Source organism: Choloepus didactylus, chromosome X, assembly GCF_015220235.1.
Source record: "Choloepus didactylus isolate mChoDid1 chromosome X, mChoDid1.pri, whole genome shotgun sequence".
Taxonomy (NCBI): Eukaryota; Metazoa; Chordata; class Mammalia; order Pilosa; family Megalonychidae; genus Choloepus; species Choloepus didactylus.
Genome location: NC_051334.1, coordinates 173,239,967 through 173,252,758, shown reverse-complemented (window position 1 = coordinate 173,252,758; position 12,792 = coordinate 173,239,967). Strand labels below are relative to the sequence as shown.

Below are 12,792 nucleotides of genomic sequence, written 5' to 3'. Positions count from 1 at the left end.
AGTGCACAGTCCCTGTGGATTTAGCAGACCTTGTCCAGCTGGTGCATCACTGGAACTGCTGTTCTGGGTCACTTTCTGGCTTTTGTCTAGTATTTTTAATGGAGGTGTTTTTTTTGCCCTGTCTCTCCTAGCCGCCATCTTAGTTCTCCCCCAACCTTTCACTTTCAACCAATTTTTGTCCTTGGATCTAAAGTGAGTCTCTTGTAGAGTGCATATAGATGGATTTTGTTTTTTTTTTTTTTTAATGCGTTGTGCCAGTCTATGTCTTTTGATTGGGATGTTTAAATCCATTGATATTTAATGTTATTACTATATAGGCAGTATTTTCTTCAATTATTTTGTCCTTTGGATTTTATATGTTATATCTTATTTTTTCTCTTTTTACCCCTTTAGTAACCCTTACTTGTAATGTTCATTCCAACACTTCTCCAAACCTCTCTCTACTGTCTTTCTCTATCTGCTTGTAGTGCTCCCTTTAGTATTTCTTGTAGAGCAGGTCCCTTGTTCACTAACTCTGTGTCTCTTTACCTGTACATATTTTAACTCTCCCTCATTTTTTAAGCTTTTGGCAAAGATTTATTTTTCTCTATTTTAAGCATTTCAAGGACACACACACAAAAGTTAAATTCAGCGTCTACACTGATGAAGAATGGAACAGTAAGCAAGTTGCTTTTGACAGAAAAGGGATCACCTGAGACAATTACTTAACAGCTGGAGGCTGAAGTCATCCCACTGCAAAAGCAAACAGTGCATGAACTGCATCACAGAGTTTGTGTCTGTGACTTGGCTTTCCATTTCTTACTTAAAGAACTACGAGCACAGCTTAGTGTAGCTTTAGTAGACAACCCATGTCCATTTAAATTGAGCCCATAGTGTTTTCTACAACAGTGTGAAAATACTAGGCAATGAAATTTATTTTAGACAAGCCCCTTAGTGTAATATCAACATTATTTTAATATCAACATTAAGTCTTTTGAGATATAAATGTCTTAACAGAATAATTATACAGATTAATTCTTTTGAGATATAAATGTCTTAACGGGATTAATTATACAGATGATTTTTGTAAGAGTACTACATATATAGTGACCAGGGTATTAAAGTTATTTATACGTAGATACTTGTCATTTCCAGAGAAAACTGATTCCCAAATATCAGTCAGTATTATCAGTCTGCCTTCCTTACTATCAATCTCAGAGACATGATCACAGGTTAACATGGGTTTAGTGCCTATCCTTTCACTTCACTAAATTAGGAACACAGCATTTACAGAATAAATAAACAACAGTCATGCAGCCACCCAAGGGTGAAGGTCTGTCATCAGTCAGATGGTTGCAAGCTCAGATATAAATTCCCAGGATGTGAACAAAGTCATACTCCAATTCTTGATAAAAAGATGCTGGCTGAGAAGTGAGGCAAGATGGCAGCATGGGGAGGTGTGTAATTTAGTTCATCCTCTGGACAACTAGCATATAGTGAGGAACAACTACTAAACAGTCTGGAACAACTGTTGGGGGACATCTGTGACTGGACAAACATCATACACTAGTTTGGAATGAGTGGAATGGCTGACATCACCACATAAGAACTGTAAGTAAATCTCCCTAAACTGCAGGGCTGACATCCCTCACCCACTGGCATGGCAGGCTGAGCTGCAACACTTCCCTGTGGGAAAAAGAAGCAGTCTACTAGGAGGAAGGGAATGTAGTTCAACTAAGCTCCAATTGTGGTTTTAGTTAATGAATCTGTACTACTGAACATAAGCTATGAGCACAGATAAACCTGGAGCAAGCAGGAAAGGAACCCAGAGATTTCTCCTGGCAGAGAGGAGGTGGCACTAATGGAAAAAAAAATAAATAACAACAGAGACTTTTGGAATTGGATGAGCTCAGAATACTGGAAGAGGCCTGTGTCCCAAGAAAAGGGGACATAGAACTAGGCACCATTTCTGGTTCTTGACTAGTAAAGGCAGGGACTAGGGACTGGCTCTGAAAAGGGACTTTCTTTCTTTTATCCTTTTTTTCTCTCATTCCAGGTAGCTTATTAGGGAAACCCTCAGACATTTCCAGTTGTCAGTGCTGACCCAGGCAAGGGTGGAGTTAAGTTAGTCAGAGAGTCAAAGGAAGAAATCAAGTGTAGGATATAAATCCCTAAAGGGTTATCTTCCCTAAGAAAAGGGGGAAGCAGGGCCCAGCTCAAGTGGCTGCCCTCCTTCAGAGAGCTCCAAATCTAGGGCCCAGGGAATTAAAAAAAAAAAACAGAAACAGCTTAGGCTTGGCTTCCAACACTCAGCCTGAGGCACGGACAGGGTCTACTGAGAATTAAAAGCAATGCACCTCTTTACACTGGTGGGAGCTGCAGGCTGACAAGCACCACATGCTGGGCAAGTTGGAAAAGCACAGCATCTAGAGGCCTCACAGGAAAATCTGAAAACTTGTTGGGCCTCATCTTCAGAGAAACCTGATACTGATTACACCCTCTTCCTGAAACCTGGGCCTTCTAGTCTGGGGAAATCTGATTGGTGTAATCAAGGAAACCAGATGCCTAAACAACAAAAAATTATGAATCACCCTAGAAAAAAAGAAGATATAGCTCAGTCAAAGGAACAAATTTACACTTCAAATGAAATACAGGAGTTGAAACAACTAATTAAAGATCTTCAAACAAATATGCTAAATCAATTCAAAAAGCAAATCAATGAGTTGAGGGAAGATATAGCAAAAGAGATGAAGGATATAAAGCAGACATTTGGTGAACATAAGGAAGAACTTGAAAGTTTGAAAAAACAATTTACAGAATGTATGGGACTGAAAGGCACAATAGAAGATATGAAAAACCCAATGGAGACATACAACAGTAGATTTGAAGAGGCAGAAGAAAAGATTTCTGAACTGGAGGACAGGATATCTGAAATCCTACACACAAAAGAACAGACAGGGAAAAGAATGAAAAACTATGAATAGAATCTCAGGGAATTGAATGACAACATGAAGTGCATAAATATACATGTCATGCATGTCCCAGAAGAAGAGAAGTGAAAAGTGGCGTAGACAATAATGGAGGAAAGAATCACTGAAAATTCCCCATCTCTTTTGAGAGACATAAAATTGCAGATCCAAGAAGTGCAGTGTACACCAAACAGAACAGATTCAAACAGAATTGACCTAGTCCAAGACACATAATAATCAGATTATCAAATTTCAAAGACAAAGAGAGAATTATGAAGGCAGCAAGAGGAACGTGGTCCATCACAAAAAAGGAAGCTTGATAAGACTATTTGTGGATTTCTCAGTAGAAACCATGGAAGTTGGAAGGCAGTCACATGATATATTTAAGATAGTGAAAGAGAAAAACTGCCAACCAAGAATTCTATTCCTGGCAAAACTCTCCTTCAAAAATGAGGTAGAGTTTAATATATTTTCACACAAACAGACAATGACAGGTTTTGTGAATAAGAGACCTGCTCTACAAGAAATACTGAAAGGAGTACTACAAGCAGATAGGAAAAGACATGAGAGAGATTTGGAGAAGAGAGTAGAAATGAAGGCTATCAATAATAGTAAAAAGAGAGAGAGAAAAATAAAAATAAGGTATGACATATAAAATCCAAAAGACAAAATGGTAGACAATAGACATTAAATTGAGTGAAATTAGCCAGAAACAAAAGGACAGGTACTCTATGGACTCACTAATATGAACCAACATTGATGAGTGAAATTTGAGAGTTAAAGTTGAGAACACAGGTTGTCAGGTGATAGAAGGTAGTTAGAAAATGGGTATTTGATGTTGAAGGAGTATGTAAGGTTCAGCAGGATTGATTGTATAAATCCAGAAATGGACAGCATAATACTGTGTGATGGGAGCACAATATTGTAAGTACTCTGAACAAATATGAATATGATTATGGTTGAAAGTGGAAGGCTAGGGGCATGTATGACACAGAAGTAAAAATATAAGATAAAGACTGGGACTGTAAAACTTAGTGAAACCCAGAGTGGTCATTGATGGTGATTAAATATACAGAAATAAGAATGTTTTTAAAAGAGGGAGAACAAATGAATATCAACATTGCAAAGTGTTGAAAATTGGATGGTATAGGTGAAAAATAGAACCAGTGCAAACTAGAGTCTATAGTTAGTGGTAGCATTGTAAGATGCTTCCATTAATTGCAGCAAAGGCAATATACCACAGCTGAATGTCTATAAGAGGGGGATATAAGGGAGTGATATGAGATTCTTGGTGGTGGTGTTGTTGTTGTATGACCTTTTCATTGTATTATATTTTATTTTTATTTTCCTTCTATCTTTTATTCCTCATTTTCCCCCTTTTCATCTTTCTTCTTGGAAGAAATGAAATGTTCTCATATAGAATATGGTGGTGAATGTTTAACTATGTGATTGTACCAGGAATCATTGATTGTTTACTTAGAATGGATTGTTTGGTGTGTGAATAAAACTGTTAAAAAATAAACAGAGAGATACAAGTGCTGGAGAAAATGAAAGGGAGGGATGTACCTGTTCACTGATGGTAGGGAAGTAGAATGGGGTAGCCCATCTGGAGGGCAGTGTGGTCCTAACACAGGAAGCTATCTGTGGGGTTGCCATATGGTTCTGCAACCCTGTTACTGTGTGCATACTTGGAAAAACTGAGAGCAGGGACCTGAATGGACATTGCACCCTGGTGTGTTTGGTGGCAGTATTCATGATTCACAATGGATGGAGGTGACTTAAGGGTACATCAACTGATAAACTGAATGGTGAACTGTGGTGTATAAATACAACGGAATTTTGAGCGGTGGCAAGAAGAAATGAATTTGTGAAGTATGCATCTAGGTGAATGGACCTTGTGGAAAATATGTTGATTTAAAGAAGCCAGAATTGAAAAGACATAGATTATAATGCCTAATATGGACTAACTATAATGTGCAAACTCTGAGAATTGAATCTGATAGCATAGGTCATCAGGGGAAGACTTATGGTATAGGTTTCTAGATTGTAAGCTCTTACAGCAGTCACATCTATTCATGAGTTGTAATGGTTATTTCTAAACTCTGAGATGATGAACTGTTTGTGTATAACCTGGTTGGTCCCTGGAATTTCAGGTATCTGTGTGACACCCGAGACTCAGAGCCAGAGTTCAGCAGCTATGAATGTCAGGATTACACCATACAGCAAATATTAAAGCTGAAAATACGTCAGACTTTAATGAGGTATTAACAAAATGGACTTGGTTAGGACTAAGTTAAACCAGACTAAAGGGAAAAGGATGATATTGGCTGTGTTTTAAAACTTCGACTTCTGTGTGAGATATTAAACTTCCCCACCTGGGGAATTCCTTATATTTTTGCAAGTATTGGGGACTACCATTGTAGTAGACCAATCACTCAATCTTGGGACTGGCCCTTATGAAGCTTGTTGCTGCATGGAGAGGCTATATTACTTATAATTTTGCCTGAGAATCACCCCCAGAGAACCTCTTTTGTTGTGATGTGGCCTTTGTCTCTAAGCTAACACTGCAGGTAAACCAATTGCCTTCCCTCCTACATGGGACCTGACTCCCAGGGGTATAAATCTCCCTGGCAACACAGTCAGTGACTCCCAGGAATGATCCTGAACCTGGTATCATGGGACTGAGAAAGCCTTCTTGACTGAAAGGGGGAAGAGGAATGAAACAAAATAAAGTTTCAGTGGCTGTGAGATTTCAAATGGAGTTGAGAAGTCATTCTGGATGTTATTCTTATGCATTATTTAGATATCCCGTTTTAGTTTTTAGTGTATTAGAACAGCTATAAGGAAATACCTGAAACTATTGAACTGCAATTCAGTATCCTTGATTCTTGAAAATTATCATATAACTATATAGCTTAAATGGGATAACTGTGTGATTGTGAAAACCCTGTGGCCTGCACTCCCTTTATCTGCTGTATGGACAGATGAGTAGAAAAAGGGGAACAAAAGGTAAATAATATTAGAGGTCAAAAGGGGTATGAGATGTTTTGGGTGTTCTTTTTCACTTTTATTTTTATTTTTATTTCTTGGAGTAATGAAAATGTTCAAAAATTGATTGTGGTGATGAGTGCACAACTATATGATTATACTGTGAACAACTGATTGTACACTTTGGATGAGTGTATGGTATGTGAATATACCTCAATAAAGTTGCATTAAAAAGGTGCTGGTTGATATGGTCAGGCACCTTCCAATATAGATCCCCAACCAGATGTCCAGCAGGTGAGAGAGGAGCAGGGATGGAAGGAAAACCTTTTAAAATTCTGCTGAGAAAATGTTCCATCTTCATCACACTCATGTTTCTCATGTTGAAAGTGGCCTGTGCCATGGATGCTTGAAGAGGAATTCCTGGGGGGGGGGGGGCGGTATTTTCTGGTCAACTAGACCAATCCCATAGCTAACCTGAGTTTTTCTTTCAGATGCATTCAATTTCTTTCCTTCTCAATATAATCTTCCTCAGACCGAGAGCTGTTTCTCTCCCCAATGCTCTGCATGTCTGTTTCAGAAGCTCTGTTAACATCTTGGGGTGCCTGCGAGTGAGATGGACTGTCACAGTGTGAACTCTTGGGGCTGCTCTGCCCATATGCATTCTGGACATCCAGCAGGATTTTTTCCATGTCACCATTTTATATACACACTGAGGCTGGAATGCCAATCCTGTTCCCATTATTGCTAAAGTGTAGTTCCACCCAAGAGCCCTGCAGGTTCTCCTCCTGCAGCCTGGGGGCCCTGCTCTATGACATGGCTCTGGAGGGAGGCTGTGGCTGCTCAGGGTCTGCATGCCAGGACACGGGTTGCCTCCAAGCAGGAGTGGGAATAACACAGGGAGAGTGGGGAGAGAACCAGGAGCAGAGAGAAAGCACCCATCCCCACCCCTACTGCTGAATTACTGCATGGGTCCACGGGGCAAGATGTAGGCTCTGCCTCTCTCATTTTTGTTGGACAGTTTTGCTGGACACACAACTTTGGTTGGCAGCTTTTCTCTTTCAGTATCTTAAATATATCATACCATTGCCTTCTCACCTACATGATTTCGCCGGAGAAAGCCATACTTAGTCTCATTGAGCTTCCCTTGTATGTGATGGGTTGCTTTTCACTTGTTGCTTTCAGAATTCTCTTTGTCTTTGACATTTAATAATCTTATCAGTAAGTGTATTGGAGTAGTTCTATTTGAATCTATTCTATTTGGGGTATGCTGCACTTCTTGGACATGTAATTTTATGTCTTTCATAAGAGTTGGGAAATTTGGGGTGATTATTTCCTCTATTATTCATTATGCCCCTTTTCCCTTCTCTTCTCCTTCCAGGACACCCATAACACATATATTCATGTGCTTCATGTTGTGATTCTTTTCCTTGAGCCCTTGCTCATATTTTTCCATGTTTTCTTCTGTAGGTAAGATTTCAGATGTTCTATCCTCTAGTTCACTAATTCTTCTGCCTCTTCAAATCTATTATTGTAGGTATCAATTGTGTTTTTCATCTCTTCTATTGTGTCTTTCATCCCCATAATTATGCCATTTGTTTTTGCTAGCTTTCAGGTTCTTCTTTCTGGTCACCCAGTTTCTTATTTATATCTTTCATCTCTTTTGCCACATTTTTCTTCAAATACTTGAATTGATTTTGAAGATTTGTTTGAACATCTTTAATTAGTTGTTTCAACTTCTGTATCTCAGTTGAAGTGTTAGTTTTTCCTTTGACTGGGACATATCTTCATGCTTCCTAATACGACTCATGAATTTTTTGCTTGTGTCTAGGCATCTGATTTTCTTGATTAGTTTTTGCTGGAGGTCATTTTCTCTCTTTTGCCTAGGTTTTCCTGTTGGTTGCCTTTGTTCTCTGTTATTTGATATTTGATTCAACTTATTCTAGATCCCTAGCATAGCTTCTGTTTAACCAATCAGAATTTTTCTTATTCTTGCCCTGCCTATATGGAAGTTTTCTGAGATTGTCTTTTTTATGTATATGTGCAATTGTTTCACCCCCAGGTAAAAGCTCTCTCCTCCCTCATCCTCCTCAGGGAATGCTGATCTGCTGTTTGTTTGTTTGTTTTTGTTGTCTTTTTTGCCTCTATGTTTTTCATGCTCCTTTCATGACCTCTAGCACCATTTACCTGGTATCTGGCTCTGGCAGGAGCATCTCCCCAGATAGATTTGACCCCAGTAAGATTTTCCAGACAAACAAGGCATAGGATTCATGAATGGGGTGTGATAAGTATCAAGACTTCCTGGGGATAAGACCCAATAGAGTGTCAGTCATTCCTGTAAAGCCTCTTGATTCTGTACTCTTCATGTCCTGCCTAGCATATGGTGCTCATCAGCCTGCTGCTCCCCAAAGGTGGTACTATGCCTTTAATTCTCAGCAGACCCTGTTCCTGCCAAGGGCATGGTTGAGACAGAGGCTGAGGATGAAGAGGGGCATAAACTCTCTCAGTTTTTTAATTCCTGGTTCCAAATTTTCTAAATAACAGTCATTAAATATGCTGGGCCTTGTCCCTCTTTTTTTTGGAGGGTGGAGCTTCAGGATGGAAATTTTACAGGTCTCTCAAGCAGCCTCCTTTTCCTCCCTGCCACAAGCATGATTGAGTCAGTTCTGGGCTCTGCTTTTTTTTCCCAATATGTATTCGTTTTTATTTTCTTCAATGCTCTTTTCTGTGTTTTAAAATTACTTTTTTCATTTTTTTGTTTTGGAATATAACATATATACATAAAAATGACAACTTTCAAAGTGCAATTTAACAAGAAGTTAGAGAGCAAATTTCAAAGAATGCTATGGGTTACTTTTCCACAGTTTCATTTATTTCCTTATTGCGAAATATAACATATATACAGAAAGGTGGTAACTTTCAAAGTACAGTTTAACAAGTAGCTATATAGCAAATTTCAAAGAATGTTATGATTTACAGTTCCACCATTTCAGTTATTTCCTTCTAGATATCCTAACACCCTAACAACTAAGGAAATAAGTTATATAAAGATTCAATCTTCAAAAACATTTGTTAAATTCTATCTTGTCTGTTGCTAGCCCTTCCTCTAGTTTAATTAATTTCCTGACCTTCAGGGATGTCTGGAAGTGACCACCTTAACTTGTTCATGTTGAAAAGGAGTGTCAACATTAGGGAAAGGGGGACACATCTGGTTAAAGTTCACAAAGAGGCTGTTGCCTCTGGGTTTTGGGACTTATCCAGCATAGGAACACTCTGGAAGATTTAAGTTTCTGAAAAATAAACTTATGGAGTGAAGATTTATGGAGTCACAGATAGGGACAAGGGTATTCTTTAGGGTTTGGGGGACTACTGTTTATTTTGGCTTGTCTTACTGTGGCCATTTTGCATATATAGCTGAAGCTTGCATAGGAGTAACCTTCTGGAGAGCCTCACAACAATATTTGAAATCTCTTAGCCACTGAAACCTTATTTTGTTGTCTTTCTTTCCCCCCTTTTGGCCAAAATGGCATTCTCAATACTCAATGTTAGTGTCAGACTCATTTCTGGGATCCATGTCCCATGTTGGTGAGAGGGGGATGAATTTATTTGCAGAGTTGGGCTTAGAGAGAGAAAGACCATATCTGAGCAACAAAAGAGGTTCTCTGGAGATGACTCCTAGGCATAATTATAGGTAGGCTTAGCCTCCCCTTTACAACCATAAATTTCACAAGAGAAAGGCTCAAGATAGAGGGCTTGACTTATTAAGTAGGGGGTTCCTAATTTCACATAGCATATATTCTGTCCAAGATAAATAACCAACATGCCACATTATCTTCACTTAGTTGTACAATCATCATCACTCTCTATTTTAAACAACTCTCATGACCCAAAACACCCTAAAGGCTTTATCAGCCATTACTTATTTATCCCTAGTATTTGTGTGGTACTAGTAAGGTATTCCTATTTTATACTTCCTGGTATGCAATAAGTGGTTTTTCCCATATACCATTCACTTGTTAACTCTTTGTGCCAGTGTCACACATTAGAAGTAGATCATACAAGAACATACTTATATTTGTAGTGTTAATCTGTCAGATGCATGTCTTTAAACCACCCCTTTCAATCATGTTCACATTGAATGCAACTCTGATACTTATAATCCCATTAATGAACCATCATCAGCCCTATCCATTCCCATGCCTTTAGATTCACCCTCATTAACCTATCTAAACATATTAGGTTATCATTCTTCCCTCACTAGCTTCTATCTCTAGGTCCCCTATATTCTACAACATAAGATACCAATTTTACATTGTTCAGGGAGTTCATAGTAGTGGTAACATACGAGATCTGTCCTTTGTGTGTGTGCCAGTTTGAATGTACTATATCCCCCCAAATGCCATTATCTTTGATATAACCTTGTGTGGGTGGACTTATCAATGTTGATTAGATTGGAATTCTTTGAGTTTTTCCACGGAATGTGCCCCACCCAACTGTGGGTTATAAATCTGATGAGATATTCCCATGGAGGTGTGGCCCCACCCATTTAGGGTGGGCTTTGATCAGTGGAGCCATATAAATGGGCTGACAAACAGAAGGAACTCAGTGCAGTGCAGCTGTGAGTGACATTTTGAAGAGGAGCTACAGCCAAGAGGGACACTTTGAAGAAAGCACAGGAGCTGCAGATGAGAGACAGCTTGAAGATGGCCATTGAAAGCAGACTCTTGCTCCAGAGAAGCTGAGAGAGGACAAATATCTCAAGTGCAACTAAGAGTGACATTTTTGAGGAACTGCAGCCTAGAGAGGAACGTCCTTGGAGAAAGCCATTTTGAAACCAGAACTTTGGACACATGCCAGCCACATGCCTTCCCAGCTAACAGAGGTTTTCCGGACACCATTGGCCATCCTCCAGTGAAGGTACCCAGTTGCTGATGTGTTACCTTAGACACTTTATGGCCTTAAGACTGTAACTGTGTAACCAAATAAACCCCCTTTTATAAAAGCCAATCCATCTCTGGTGTTTTGCATTCTGGCAGCATTAGCAAACTATAACAGTGTGTGACTAATTTCATTCAGCATTTTATCTTCAAGGTTCATCCATGCTGCCATGTTTTAGGACCTCATTCATTCATACTGCTGCATGGTATTCCATCTTGTGTATATACAACATTTTCTTTATCCACTCTTCTGTTGAAGGGCACTTGTATTGTTTCCATCTCTTGACAATTGTGAACAATGCTTCTATGAACTTCAGTGTGCAAATGTCTGTTCATGGCATTGCTTTCAGATGTTCTGGGTATATCCCAAGAAGTGGAATTGCCAGATCATATAGTAACTCAATATCTAATTTTCTGAGGAAAAACCAAACTGTCTTCCACAGCAACTGTACCATTACACATTTCCACCAGCAATAAATAAGAGTTCCAGTTTCTCCACATCCTCTCCAGCATTTGTAGTTTCCTCATTAATGGCAGCCATTCTATTTGGTGTGAGATTATATCTCACTGTGATTTTGATTTGCATTTCCATAATAGCTAGTGAAGATGAATATTTTTTCATGTGCTTTTTAGCCATTTGTATTTCTTCTTTGGAAAGATGTCTTTTCATATCTTTTGCCCATTTTAAAATTGCACTGTTTGTACTATTGTCACGGAATTGTAGGATTTCTTTACATATGCTGGATATCAGTCTATTTTCAGATATATGATTTCCAAATATTTCTCTCTTTGAGTTGGCTGCTGCTTCACCTTTTTGACAAAGCCTTATGAAGCAGAGAAGCTTTTGATTTTGAGAAGTTGACATTTATCTATTTTTTTCATTGCTAGTTCTTTGGGTGTAAGGTCTAAGATGCTACTTCCTACTACTATGTCTTGAAGAAGTTTCCCTACATTTTCTTCTAGGAGTTTATGGTACTGTCTCTTATATTGATGTCTTTGATCTACTGTGAGTTAATTTTTGAATAGGGTGTGAGGCAGGGGTCTGCTTTCATTTTTTTGGATATGGATATCCAGTTCTCCCAGCCCCATTTGTTGAAGAGACTGTGCTATCACAATACAGTGAATTTTGGACCATATAAATATTCAATTGACCATAGACCTGGGGGTGTATTTCCAAACTCTCAATTTAATTCCATTGATCAAGATGTCTATGTTTGTGCCAATACCATGTTGTTTTGACCACTGTGGCTTTAAGGTAGACTCTAAAGTCAGGAAATGTAAGTCCTCCCACTTCATTCTTGTTTTTTAGAAGGTTTTTGGCAATTCAAGGCCCCTTTCCCTTCCCAATACATTTGATAACTACCTTTTCCAAGTCTGCAAAGCAGGTTGTTGGAATTTTATTGGAATTGCATTGAATCTGTTAATCAGTTTTGGTAAAATTGACATCCTAATGAATTTTAGCCTTCCTATCCATGAACATGCAATATATTTCCAACTAGCTAGGTGCCCTTTGATTTCTTTTAGTAATTTTTTTTTAATTTTCTGTGTAGAGGTCTGTCCTAGTTTGCTAATGCTGCAGAATGCAAAACACCAGAGATGGATAGGCTTTTATAAAACGGGGGTTTATTTCGCTACACAGTTATAGTCTTAAGGCCACAAAGCATCCAAGGCAACACATCAGCAACCGGGCACCTTCACCGGAGGATGGCCAATGGCGTCCGGAAAACCTCTGCTAGCTGGGAAGGCAGCCGGCATCTGCTCCAAAGCTCCGGCCTCAAAACGGCTTTCTCCCAGGACGCTCCTCTCTAGCAAGCTTGCTCCTCTTCAAAACATCACTCCCAGCTGCACTCCGTTTCCTCTCTTTGAGTCAGCTCATTTATATAGCTCCACTGATCAAGGCCCACCCCGAATGGGCGGGGCCA

At 39.1% G+C, this 12,792-nt stretch overlaps 1 pseudogene; it reads right to left on the bottom strand.

The window, feature by feature from the left end:
* Positions 1 to 6,149: 6,149 nt before the first annotated feature.
* On the bottom strand, positions 6,150 to 6,751 carry LOC119522473 (annotated as a pseudogene).
* Positions 6,752 to 12,792: the final 6,041 nt, after the last annotated feature.